At 36.6% G+C, this 14,867-nt stretch overlaps 1 protein-coding gene across 13 annotated transcripts in view; it reads left to right on the forward strand.

Annotated features, from left to right (window-relative positions):
- LOC150087201 (bromodomain-containing protein 2-like) overlaps positions 1–14,867 on the forward strand; it is a 736,023-nt gene that overhangs the window by 90,209 nt on the left and 630,947 nt on the right. The window lies entirely within an intron of this gene.

Consider the following 14,867-nt stretch of genomic DNA (forward strand, 5'->3'; position numbering starts at 1 on the left):
GGATATCCCACAAATTACTGAAAAGTTAAAAACTGTCTTATATTTAATGAAATAATCATGTGTTAAAAATGATAATTTATTGAATTTGCAGAAAAATTTTTACTGATTTCCTAACCCTGTACAGAATCCAGGTAAACTCTGTGGCATGGTTTTTAAAGCTCAATTTTTATGCTATTGTGTGTACATATACAGTATATGCCTAAAAATTGATGTTGGCTTATGAACACATTGGCCTTCTGTTACCAAGAGAGCCACACATTGGCCATTTTTCACATAAGAAGTATGCAACAAAATAATAGTTCAGCCATACTATAAACACAGTATGCATAAAAATGAACATTGGCCCTTTTAGAACGAAGCCTGAATTCTACTGACCTGAATTCTGTTTGAGTTGAAATAGGGATTCCTGCATAAATTTAGTGAAATGCTCAAATTACTTATAAAGAAACCAGAAGACAAATTGGAGTTTTAAAATTACAAGAGTTTCTAAGAGTTTTTAATAATTTCTAAGGTATTTAAGTTTTAAAAAAATTAAATCCATTTTTTTAAATTTACAAAAAATTAACATTAAAATAAAGTTTCCGTGTCATTAAATGAACAGTATCAACCCTAAAACTAGACTACATAAGCATTAAACCCAGGCATATTAAGTAATCATAACATGATTAGTTATATGTGGCTATGGTACTAGTTCTGTTAGACTTGCTCTCAAACTGAAGTGCTTCCAGGTATGAAAATTAAGTGCAAATAGACTAGAGAATTGGATCAGGTCATGAGTCATATAATTAATAAAACTGTTATCTGTAAAGAATTGTATTTCTGTTGTGGGTATCTTGTGATTCTGGATAGAGGTCCCAGAATCCTGTCTGTGGTATTTATTCTGGATGGATCAAGCTTGCCCAGAGAACTAGCCAATCTTCTAATAAAAACACTTTCGAGTGTTAAAAACACACGAAAGTGTTTTTATAAACCCAGGCATGAAAAATATAGGAACCTATGGTACTTTAGTACTGTCAATGGGTTGCAGGATGAGAAGACAGAAGATATGTTTTTTTTTTTTTTTTTGAGAAATACATGTGAAGGAAAGTTGTTCAGTAAACAGAAGTAGAAGGGGTAACTAAAGAGGAAAAGTTGGTTTTGTGAGTTTCGAGTTGTACAGCAAATGGATGTTGATTGCTTATCCCACATGTTTGAACTGGTTTTGAATAGAATAGGGCAGGAGTGGCCAACGAGTCGATTGCGGCTTTAATTTCGTTCGATCAAGACGAATTTTAAATATACAGTACAGTCATCCCTCGATTTGCGCAGTCAGGTATACTAACAAAATTTTATATTGTGCAGCGGATTTTGCCACCTGCGCATTATTTTATTTATTATTTTTTTTTTTTTTACCAAGCTTCAAAAATAGGAACGAAGAGCAGATTTTGAAAATTTATTTATTTATTTATTTTTTTTTTTTTTTGCACGATTGAAGATTTTATTGAAGGAGAAACATATTTCACCAAAATAACGTAAAATCCCACAGAATTCCAGCTGTCGATATTATCGCAAAAGCAATAAAATTGAGTTTACTACCCATTTATAATTAGATTGCACTAACAGAAAAGCCCAATAAACCGGAAAGTGCAAATCATTTTTATTGTTTTATGGTTGTGACCTCCAGAAATAGCTTTAGAGAAATATCACAAAGACATTCAAAACTGATTCTTATAAGGATATAATCAAACAGAGCAATAAACGGTGGTGTGTTTGTCCGGTTATTTTGGAAACAACTTCCTCATTCGGGAATCCTCTTCATCAGTTATCCTTTGTTAGCTGTTCAGACAGAATATTTTTCCGGTTCGTGCAACTTAGTGTTTTAATCGGTAAGCATTGCTTTTGCTGATTTAATAACTGGACAGTACTTATATGTTAATTTAATACCTTTTGATTTAAAATGAATACTACGAAAAAGAGTAAAACATTTCATTTTCATCAAGAGTGGGAATTAGAATACTTTTTTGTAATGGTGAAAGAAAAATGTTGCTGTTTGATTTGCAATGCTTCCGTGGCTATACCCAAAAAAAGGAAATTTAGAAAGGAACTTCAATGCACTCCATGGTAAATACCAATCAGATTTTCTGCTGAATAGTGACCTTAGAAAAAATAAATTAAAAGAACTTACATCCAGATTATTCGTGCAACAAAATTTCTTCATGACACCTAATTTACAATCTAAACTAATAACTGCAGTATCATTTAAAGTGAGTCTCATCTTGCAAAAAAAATTAAACCATTTTCTGATGGTCAATTCATCACAGATGCATTTTTAGAAATAACAGATTCTCTTTTTGAAAATTTTAAAACTAAAATGTAATTAAAAGTGCTCTTCAAGATCTGCAATTATCTCGAAATACTGTGATGTGATGCATCAAAAAAAAAAAAAAAAAGAGTAAAAATATGAGCGAACAATTGCCGTGCTCATATTGCTAATTGTGTGTATTTTTCTTTAAAACTGGATGAATCTACAGATGTCGGTGATACAGCTCAGTTGCTCGTTGTTATTCATATGGTTTTCAATGATTCTGCCACTAGAGAACTGCTGGGTGTGGCCTTTGTTAAAAGAAAGAACTAGAGGTCTTGATAGATTTAACTCATTCAAACATTTTATTTAAAAAATTAAATTACCACTATGTAAGCTCATATCAATAACAAACAGATGGAGCTAAAGCAATGACGTGGCAAACGGATTCATCACATTGGGCCAAAAGGATGATGAATTCCCATTTTTTTTGAGTTACCATTATTTATTTATTTTTTTTTTTTTTGACTTATCCATTAACAAGTGTAGCCAGCAAAAGATTAAATACTAAAAGTGTTATGGACATAGCTTCAAAAATCATGAATTCCATGAGAGGTTGTTGTTTTGGTTTTTAGGAGCATTAGCAACTAAGGCTATATTGCTCCGGGATATGCGGTGGTCATTCCCTGACCTTTCCACATCCTCCATATTTGGTGGTCACGGCTCGAACCCCGGTCTAATCAAAAAGTGTGTGCTATGCACTGCTGCTCCTGCTCACCCGGCTATGGAGGCGCCATCCATCAGAGGACAATCTCTTCAAAGGAGACTTTTCAAAATGCAACTATGAAAAAAAAACCAGATCTGATATTACACACAGATGTGAGGTGGCTGGGTCGGAGTAAGTTTTTACAGAGATTACGAAATTTGCCGAATGAAATTAAAAATTTGTTGATTAAAGGGGAGATGATTATCAGCATCTACAAGATATGGAGTGGTTGTGTGGTCTGGCTTTTTTGGCAGATTTTACCAGTAAATTTAGTGATCTGAATTTGGAATTACAAGGAAAAAATAAAAATGTGTGTGACGTGATTAGTAATATATCTGCATCTAAATATCAATTTTTGGCAATGGCTAAGGATCTCAAAGAAAAAAAAATTCGACCATTTTGCAAATATGCAGAATCATTTGCAAAAATATCCTGTGTTTGAATTTAATAGTGAGAAATACGTTTCTGAAATTGAGAATGTTGTGGACGATTTTGAAACCAGATTCAGTGATTTTAAAACAATTGCAGACAGTTCAATTATTTCTTATCCATTTAATTGTCGACTTAGATACGAAACAAATTGCAGAAAAAATTGCTGAGATTTTTCAAATGGAGAAAATTACTTGAAATGAAATTATTATATTGCAAAACAATATCTTCCTAAAAGCCAGATCATCAGAAAAAGAGTTTTGGAAATATGTTTGCCGAGAAAAGTACCCAAATGTAAAAATATGCAGTGAACTTTTAAACTCCTGTTTTGGTTCCACATATCTATGTGAATTGGCCTTTTCATATTTGAAACAAACAAAGTTGAAGAATCACTCCACTCTTACGGACTTTCATACAGAAGACTTCACGGTGGTTTGCCTTATCACAGTATATCGCCGATTTTGAAAGCTTGACAGATGACATGAAGACACAAACTTTGCATAAATTAAAATTTTAAATATGTATGAATTTAAAATAAGAATTCTGAATTGCATTGAATTTTAAAATTTATAGACAACATTTTTCAATATGTGTTGATTAACTTTTTTAACCTTGTGTAATGAAATTTTTGAGATGGTAGATCGTGGTACATTTTGAAGGAAAAAAGTAGATCGCATCACATTAAATTGGTCACCCTTGGAATAGGGGAAAAGTATGCAGCAGAAACTGAACATCTTCGAAAGTGGAGAGTTTGTAAGAGATGGGTCATAAATCTTGACTGTCCTTTTTTGAGGGGAGTCAAGAAACATGGGGGAAATTATGGGGACACTACCCTAGTTGTGGGAACAGTAATCCATGGTAGGCCAGATTTGAGTAAAAAGAGTAATTATTTAGAAGAAAAATAAATATAAATAAATAAAAAAAAAACATAAAAAGTAAAAATGCTTGTGGCATATGTTTGGAATAGAATAGTGGTCAAGGCATGTAACAGAAACTGTGAGGGTGGAAAGTTTGTAAGAGATAGATTGTAAATTAACTTGACTGTCCTCTTTAGAGTGGAGTCAAGAAGCATGAGAGATTCTGAGGACACTACCTTAGATATGAGAACAATATTCCATTGTTGGACAGATTTGAACAGAGGGAGTAGTTGTTTAGAAGAAAAAATTAACACTGAGACCCAAAAAGAAAACACAGCTCTTCTTTCACTGCATTAAAAAAAAAAAAAAAAGTGATTTGCTTATGCAAATTACTCCCCATGCAAGGATTTAGAACTAAAGATTGCTTTTTCCTTCGTTCCCCCTTCCTGATATATGCTATTTCAACACCTTTCGAATTATACCTCACCCAGATGCAGCCGTTCAGAGAATCCTTTTGCCTTAAAATATATAATATTTCAAAAATTTAATATTCCCATAATAGCCTATACTATCCTTTTTGGAAAAAATCCACAGTTTATTTTAAATCCACAATGAAGTTGCAGATCGACTACAAGGAAAAATTACAATAAATTATTAGCATTTGTCTGACTTTACGAAAATTAGCGGATTTTGACTACTCAAGTTGTCTGTCCAACTGTCTAATAAAGTTTTGAGACTTTAGGGTCCTCCATATTTTTTTCACTGTCTGAAGCATATGAAATGTTAAAAGAGGCTTATGTAGATTATGTGCTTCCATATAGCACAGCTCGTTAGGTGGTTTAGAATGTTTAAAGATGGACGTGATTCAATCCTAAAAATTGATTCTCCTGGAGCTCCAACCACTGCTGTCACCACAGAAACTATAAACACTGCTTCTGTAATCATGAGAGAAAACCTTGATATAACAATAAGGCAACTGGCAGAGATGTTGAGAATATCAGTAGGAACCACTCATGTTATTCACTATGACCATTTCCATATAACATGTGTTTGTGTATGCTGGATTCCAAGACTGTTCACATGGAGGTTTGTCTGGAACTGCAATGAAATGAAGCCATGTCTCATCCACTGATACCAGTGGATGAGACATAGCTTCATTTCGACCCAGAGAATAAGCAACAAAGCTTTGTTTGGAAGTCTACAAAAAAGCAAGTTTCAGCTTCTGCAGAAAAAGTTAGGGTCACTCTTTTTTGACATTGAGGAATGGTTTACCAGCACGTTCCACATCCTATGACTGTTATGGGACCTTACTACAGAACTGTAGTGTACACTTTGCAGGATCACATTCGTCGTAAACGACCACAATTGCATGCAGGTGGGTGGGTGCTGCGTTATGACAGTGCAAGACTTCACATTAGTCATACTGTCGTTGAGTACTTAGCTAGCATTAATGCCAGATGTGTTCCTCATCTGCCCTACAGCTTTGACCTTGCACCCTGCGATTTTTCCCTCCCCAAAGTTAAAGAAGGAGCTGTGAAGAAAATGTTTCCAGTCATCATAAGAAGTGTAAAGACAATGGCTTCCACTATGTTTTTGAAGAATGGCAGAAATTTGGATAAGTGCATTTCATCAAATGGGGATTGCTATGAAAAGGACCATCAAAATATGGATGATTAATGAAGGTATGTTGTGAAAAAAAAATTATGATCATTCTGTATTGAACATGCCTCGTCACATTGACCACCTATTATTACGGGTAATCCATGTCTGTTGGTTATATTAGGATCTAGGTCCCCCACCCCTCCCCATCATCTGTAATACCACTACACTGGTGTTCAAAGAAAGTGCATCAGCCCTTAAAATTGTAATTGTCGTCCGAATAATGTAAATATATGGCAATATTTCTTACAGATTGCATCAGATTAAGATTGATATACGTAGGTGACGACGACGTAATATTGCATCAGCTGTTACTTTCAGCTCTGCAAGAGTTGCACTAATTTCTTGCTTGTCAGGATGGCAAGTTACGTGTAGTTGATGTCATGAAGAAAGAGTTCTATTGTTGCTTTACGTGAAGATGTTCTTCCAGTCATATTGCTTACAGTGTGTCTTGTAATCAGTCAACAGTGAGTAGATTTCTTTCCAAACTGAAGAATCTGGTTCTGCTGATAGGAAAAAAGGAACCAGATGCAAACGAGTCTCTACGCCAAAACAGGACTACATTTTGAAGCACTTATGCCTTAAAACCTGTAAAGCTTCTTCGTCTGAGCTGAAAAGAGAATGGGAAGTACAGGAGTGGTAGCAAGCGCAGTAACGGTCAGAAGACACCTCTTCAAAAATGGACTTGTAGCCTGTCGTCCTAAAAAGAAGCCCCTCCTCACACAAAAAATGAAAAAGGACTGATTAATTTGGTGTAAGGAGCATGTCAAATGGATCCTCGAGCAGTGGAAGTCAGTTATTTTCTCGGAAGAGAAGAAATTCAACCTGCATGGCTCTCATGGGAGAGAAACAATTCGCTGTAGACGGTGAAGAATATCATCCAGACTGTACGTCGTCTACAGTGAAATTCCCTACCAGCCAAATGATATGGGGGTGCATTTCTTATCATGGAGTAGGTCACCTGCAGTTTATAAAAGGTTCAGTAAATGCCAATGGATTCCTGGCTATATTGGAAGGCAAATTGCTGCCAACCATTAGAGACCATTTCAACCTGCCAAGTAACTGCATCTTTCAGGATGACTCTGCTCCTTGTCATCGGGCAAAAAGTGTAAGTAGGCACTTCTATAGTTACTTTAACTTCATTTTTGCATTAGAGGTTGGATAGTAATGTGTTTACATTTGTTACAGATGAAAAAATGGTTGGAAGAATGGTCCATTACAACAGCCCAGACCTGAATCCTATAGAGAACGGTTGGCATCGTGTGGAATCTGCAGTTGCCAGAAAGAAATCAAAGACCCTTCTTCAGGAAGACATAATTTGTGTTTGTAACCAAGAAATATCAGTTGATTATCTTCAGAAATTGACCTTGTCAATGCCTCAATGGTGTGCTGCTGTCATCAGGGCCAGAGGCGGTTCAACTAAATATTAGTTTGCACCTGGTGAACTTCTCATTGTTTTCCATTTAAAATGATAAACTGAAGCAAATTGAGGGCTTCTGATAACATTTTAGCCATAATTGTTGTGTTTGTATCTGGCCTGTAGGCTCGAAGGTTTTTTGTTAAATAAACATGTGAAATTTCAACATCATTAATTACATTTTTTTCAACTTCATTCTCACAATTTCTCATTGACAAAAAGGTTTTTCTTATGTAAATTTTGATGCAAAGAAACTGTTGAGTTCATCTGCAACTTCAGCTGGGATATCTAATACCATCCTATGTCCATTACATAAGGGTCCGAGCTGATTTGTCCTTCTCTTATTTACATTTATATATGTGAAGAATTCCTTATCCCAATTTTTGTTAGCAATTTTTCATAATCTGCCTTTGCCAGCCTAACCTTTTCTGTGGCACTATTACCGATCAATTTGTAGCTGTTATAGGCGGCAGTACTTTTTATTGCTGTGTAACATTTCCACGCCATCTTTTTCTGCTCAGGTAATCTGGCAACTTCCCTATTCATCCAACTTGGAATCTTCCTTGTGGAGTATTTTTTATAATGGTATATAAACATTCAAGGTTTCTATGATTAACATTTTAAAGGTATACCCTAATTCAGTTGTATTCGCTCCCTGTGCGATAGCTACCCAGTTAATAGAGGCTTTGTAGTACCATAAGCCTTATTAATTTCCCTTCCTGAAAGGCGTCTCCGTAGCCAGGTGGGAAGAAGCAGCAGTGCGTAGCACACGCTTCTTGATTAGACCGGGGTTCGAGCCCGTCACCACCAAATACGGAGGATGCGGAAAGGTCAAGGGAATGACCACCGCATATTCCCGGAGCAATATGGCCTTAGTTGCTAATGCTCCTAAAAACCAAACAAACAAACAAACAAACCCTTCCTGAAATTATAACACATTCCTTTGCCTTTAACTACTGCTACCTCTCTCTTCATCGTCCACTGTAGAACTCAGTGATCCCTTTCTGCTACTGGTTCCTGTATTGTCAGCCCTATTATATCATCTGGTTTGTGGGTTGAAGATGAGGTCTAGAATATTCTTTTCCCTGACATGTTGGTACAAATAATAATCATCTAGTTGATTTTAAAAATTTGTCCCCCATGTGGAGCTTCCTTCCCATTTGCTCCAATCAATTAGAGGCAAATTAAAATCACCCATAATAAGACATTGATACTTACTTGCCCATTCCATTTGTATGTAGAGGCTGTCATCATAATCTTCACAATCACTAGGCCTGTAGATTACTCCCACTGTCATTATACCTTTTCTACCAATTATCTCACACCATACAGATCCAATACTAGAATGCAAAACGTCTGAATGTGGGGAAGCTTTTGTTGCACTCAGGCTGCTTTTGATAAGAATCATGACCCCACCACCTTCCCTGTCCTTCCTAAATACATTATACATACCGTACCGAAACTCATCATCCACTATCTGCAGGTGGCACCACGTTTTTGTAAACCCTATTATGTCAGCGTTACTTGTCCTAACCAGCAGTTCGAATTCACTCATTTTATTGACGACACTTCTGACATTACCGTATAAACAAATAAGACTTAGTGTTCTTGTATAGTTAACTACCCTAACACACCCCTTAAAATTATTTAAGCTCGCTTCCCTGGCATTAGCTACTTACTCATTTGAAATGTTTCTACTCTCAGAACGTCTTGATAATATGTTCTGTTGCGGTAACAAACAAGAACTCTTGAGGTATGTGCAAGTGTTACTTTAACCAATGTTATCCGATAAACACATATTGGTATTACCTTTGTACCCCCAAACTAGCAGTTCCCCTGAACCTTTAAGGTATCCTCAATAATACTGGCAAAACCCCTTTGCCTATATGTATCCCATCTCTACAAAACAAGTTCCTTCTACCTACAAGTGGAGGACAAGCTGATAGAAAATCCCCCCCCCCCAAAAAAAAAAGCCTTGCAGAGTCCTTCAAGTCTTGAGTTAATACACCAGGCTTTCGGCATATAATTCCTCCTATCGAGCCCGGGCAGAATTGCAGATGTGACCTTGACTCACAGCATTTCTTCAGCATGGTCCTATATTTGTATAACAAATTGTCAGATCATGTATGCTTAATATCATTAATCCTCATATGAATGATTAATATTCTCTTTACCTCTCTTAATGTCTGTTGGTGACATTAATAGTTGCTCCCGTCAGACATATCCTGTTTCTAGTCCACCTATCCTCATTACAGAAAATATTTCCTGTTTCCCTGACAGTGGGGTATCCTAATAGAACTAAGTCCTTTTGAACCAGAGTAGTTTACACTTGGTTATTCTGTTCTGTGGTCTTACAACCAATGTTGTAAGTGAATTCAGTGCTTTACATGCCATCCAGTATCGGTAGCACTAGAACTGCAGAAAGTAGTAAAAAATGGAAGTACAATGGTTGCTGTTTGTCTCTGGGGTTTATGTATATAGGTGGTGAACTTGCCCCTGATTCCTATGCGCCTTGTGCAACAAAGTGTTATCAAGCAGTTCTGCGTTACCTGCCAAACTTTGTAGACACATAATACTAATCATCTTGATATAAGGACAGAGATATTAGTTTATCCAAGTTTGAGGCATTAACAAACTGTCAGGGCCTTATGGGGAAAAGTTCAAAAATTGATGATGAAAATGCCATCAAGCCCTCCTACAGGATAAGTTACCATACTGCACTTGCAGTAGAAGCCCATACAATTACAAAAACCCTAATTAAGCCACGTGCGGCTGTGGCAACTTTTGTGATTGGTGAACAGTCAAAAAGAAACTTGAAACAGTCCAGTTTTCTAATAAAACTGTTAAACATCGCATTTAAGATCTGTCAGCAGATATAATAAAACAATTGGTGTTGCAACTTAAATCGAGCTTTGCTTTTTCATTGCAACATGACGAATCAATAGATATTTCAGGACTAACAGTATTACTTGTAAATGTAAGTTACTTGTTCCAGAACAAAATCAAGGAAGATTTATTGCTCTGTGAATCTCTTAAAAGTTGACAACTGAAGAAGAAATGTTTAATGTCATAAATAGTTACATGATATGTGAAATCGGTTGGGAGAAGTGTGTTGATTGCATGCATCGATGGGGACAGAGCAATGACAGGAAAAACAGCTGGGGGTAGTGGCACATATCAAAGAGTCGGTGCTGTCTTGTTCGAGTAGTTACTGTGTGCTCCATCGACAAGTGCTTGTCGCCAAAACAATGTAAAGAGATCTAAAAACTGTTGGATGATGCTGTAAAGATAGTAAGCCAAATTGAATCTAAGCCACTTAATAGCAGTATTTAAAAATTAAAAAAAAAAAAAAAAAAGTTCTTGTTTATGCTCTGGGATGACCACCAAATCAGTGGAATTTACAATAAATCAGTCAATACAAATGTTAATCGTATTTAGTAGTCATGGGCTTGAACCCCTGGTCCATTCAAAGAGCACGTGTTACTGCACTTGAACACCTGACACCTCGGCTACATCAGGCTTAAAGTTACTTTGGTAAGAAATGGGCAGCGAACACACGACACTGCTGCTTCATACAGAAATAAGGTGGCTTACTGGGGGAAAAGTTCTTGTTGGAGTTTTTGAACTTTGCTCGGAAATTTATTTCCTTTTTTTTTTTTTTTTTTTTTATGATTGCCCATTTTATCTTTCTCGATGTTTGGTAAATACATCTTGGCTGCAAAAATTGGCATACTTAGCAGACATTTTTACAAGAATTAAGGAAGGACATGTCAAGGAAAGAGTGTGTCACTATTCTGAACAATGGATAAATTGTGTCTTTTCAATGTAAACTTGAATTTTGGAAGAGGTATGTAGAAAAAAAAAAGACAGTATGAATGCTTTCCAACACTGAATAACTTTTTGATAGGAACAGAATCTAGCCTGGAAGAAACTATTTATGGTATCATCATTCAACATTTTAAATGGTTTGCAACAGGCATTTCAGAAATACTTCCCATCTTCCACTGATGACACTACCTGGGTCCAAAATCCATTTTGTGTTTCACAGAAAGTGGATAGCATGTTTGTGCAAAATTGCAAGTGTTTGATAGATAGTACATCTGATACTAGCTTGAAACAGAAGTTCTGTGAGCTTCCTCTGGTTGAATTCTGGTGCAGTCTTCAAGAATATGCACAAGTGTCTTGAATACTGCAAATATGCAGTATTCAGACTTCTTCCATTTCCCACAGTTTATGGACTTGACTCTGATTCAGGATTGGATTCAGGAAAAGGAGTCTCTAGAAGATGCAGAACCCAGAACAAGTACAGATCCAGTGTTTTTCAACTTCTGATACTGCAAAACCGTATCTAATCACTCTGACAGAATTGATTGATTTGGTCAGAAATTTGGACCTCTCCAAAACCAAGGCTCAATTACTAGGATCACAGCTTCTGCAGTGAAATCTTGAAAAGGATGTTGAGACGTCTTTTTTATAGGAAGAGACAATCTAACATAACGACCTATTGCTCCACGGATGCCACTTTTGTTTATTGTAACCATTGTCCAGAAATTAATGAAAGAGTTACATCTGGAGCACTTCCCTGAGCAGTAGAGGCTTTTCATTGATTCATCAAAGGTCAGTTTGAAAGTAGTTTTACTCCATAGTGGAAATAAGTATCTGTCTATATTGACCCAAGTTCACAAATAAGTATCCCTCTACATTGGCCAATGCAGTTCACATGAAGGAAAGCTACGAGAACCTACAGGTTCTTTTGCTAAAAAAATATGCTATCCAGAATATCTGTGCTGACCTAAAAGTTAGTAGCTTTGCTGTGACTGGGTTGCAAGGTGGATACACTAAATACTGCTGCTCCTTAATGTAAGTGGGACAACAGCTGAGCAAAGGATTGCCCCTACAGAATAAAAAAAAAATGGGTAGACCATTCATAAACTACACCAGGCTAGAAAAATGTAGCACATCCTCCTTTGGCGGATAAGTCAAAAATCTACTTACACCCATTTCACATCAAGCTAAGTTTGATACAGTTTTAGGTTTGAAAAATATTTGTGTAAGCGATGAACAAAAAAAGAAGGATTTTCTTGTTTGAGGCAAAAGTTTCCTTGAATCAGTGAGGCCAGGATAAAAGAGGGAATTTTTGTGGGCCCTCAAATAAAACTGCTAGTCCAAGATGAGCAATTTACTAAAAAATTAAATGCTACAGAAGTAAGAGCCTGGAAGGTATTCGAAAATGTCTGCTGGCAATGTGAAATTGTGGATGAGCTAATTTTAGGATACAAAGAGTTGGGATGTAACGTTATAGCTTCATTTCCTACATTCCCATTTAGACTTCTTTCCTGAAAACTTGGGAGCAGTCTCTGATGAACACAGTGAAAGGTTTCACCAAGATATTTCTCAAATGGAAAAAAAAGATACCAAGGAAAATGGAGTCCAAATATGTTGGAATCTTGTATGAGAGACACCCGTGGATGATTATAAAAGGCAAAAAATGACAAAATAAGTGTTTTGTTATCAGATAAACATTTTTGTAAATAGAAAAAGGTTAATAGATCCATTGTTCAATATTTAGTACTGTGTAACATTTTCTTAAAATATATCGATTCTTTTTTTTTTACCAGAAACTTAGTTTTTGACTTTAGTCCTTTCTCCCTTTAAAATTGGTGGGTGTTACAGCAATTTGGTTGCATATTTGAATTCAGCAATGTAGATTCACCCTGAATTTTAATAGTGTGAAAAACAATTTTTTTTTTTTTTTTTTTTTTGTCAATTATTGTTATTAGAACATGTTGCCTCCATGGCTGGTTGGGGCTGACAGCTTGGGGAAATTCAAAGCTCAGCTGGTTAGATTTTTTTTTTTTTTTTTTTTTTTTTTTTTATGTGAACCCCAAACACGAGAGGTATTAGAACCTATAGTACTTAGTACCGTGCATGGGTTGGAGGTTGAGAAGACGAAAGAAGATATTTGTTGACATTGGACTTGAACTTCTGTAGATTGTAATTTTCAGGAAATACGTATGAAGGAAGGTTGTTCCAGAAAACGGCAGTTGAATGAATAAATGAGGAAGATGAAAAGTTGGTTCTGTGGGTTTGAAGTTGGACAGTAAATGGATGTTGGCTGGTGGCGGCACGTGTTCGGACTGTTTTGAAAGAGAGAGCGGGAATTATAGAAGCCAATTCAGAAGAACAGTGCCCATGGAAATATCTGTAGAAGAGGCATGCAGCAGAAACAGTACGTCTATGAGAAAGCGAGTGGAGAGACTCTGTTAGAGATGAATCATTAATTAACCTAACTGCCCTCTTCTGAATGGAATCAAGAAGCCTGAGAGAGGTTTTGGGGGCACCACCCCAAATGTGGGAACAATATTCCATGGCAGGGCGGATTTGCGATTTATACAGAGTGAGCAGCTGTTTGGAAGAAAAGTAACGCCGAGAGCGAAAGAGAAAACCAAGTTTTTTAGATGCAGAGGAAGCAATATTTGTAATGTGCTTGTGCCAAGAGAGATTAGAAGTCAGGGTAATCCCCAAAAGAGATATATCCTTTTGCCTAGAAATTGGAGTGTCACTAAAGATAAGCATAGGAGCAGAAGAATCCTTTTTGCGAGATATAAGACAAGACTGAGTTTTAGAAGGGTTGAAATCAACTAAGTTGTCTTTGCCCCACTGGAGAATTACCTGAAGATCGGCATTTAAGGAATTGGTAGCAGATTTTCGAGAAGTTGAAGCTGATTGAGCAGGGCAAGGTTTCTCAAAATGGAAAGTTGAATGCAATGTGCTATCATCGGCAAAACTATGGATAGGATTTCCAGTCAATGGAAGAAGGTCATTGATATACAAGAGGAAAAGAGTGGGGGAAAGAACTGAACCTTGGGGGACACCGGCATTAGTGGAGAAGTTAGAAGACAGAGAGCCATCTACCATCACCCTCAGTGAGCGATCAGAGAGAAAACTGGATAACCAATTACTAAAAACAGTTGGCAAACCATAAGATGGAAGCTTGTTTAGAAGACCTTTATGCCAAACACGATCGAAAGCCTTTGAGATGTCAAGAGCAACTGCTTGTGTTTCACCGAACCTTTCCATTGAAGTAGTCCATAAATGGGTAACATAAGCCAGAATATCACCAGTGGATCGACACCGACGGAATCCATACTGGCGATCGTTGATCAGACGGAAGGTTTCTAGGTAGTTTAAGAGTTGGCGGTTAATTGATTTCTCCATTACTTTAGAAAGAGTAGAAGTAATTGCAATGGGACGATAATTGGATGGGAGGGATTTGTCACCCTTTTTAGGAACTGGCTGGATATGAGCAAATTTCCAAGCAGAAGGAAAAACACCTTTGGAATAAGAAAGTGAAAAAAGGCGGCAAAGAATAGGAGTAAGTTCAGGAGCACAGATTTTGAGAACAAGTGGAGAAATACCATCAGGACCTGGAGCTTTCTTAGCATCAAGATTCATCAA

Source organism: Mastigoproctus giganteus, chromosome 4 (genome assembly GCF_048544385.1).
Source record: "Mastigoproctus giganteus isolate SK-2022 chromosome 4, ASM4854438v1, whole genome shotgun sequence".
Lineage (NCBI taxonomy): Eukaryota > Metazoa > Arthropoda > Arachnida > Uropygi > Thelyphonidae > Mastigoproctus > Mastigoproctus giganteus.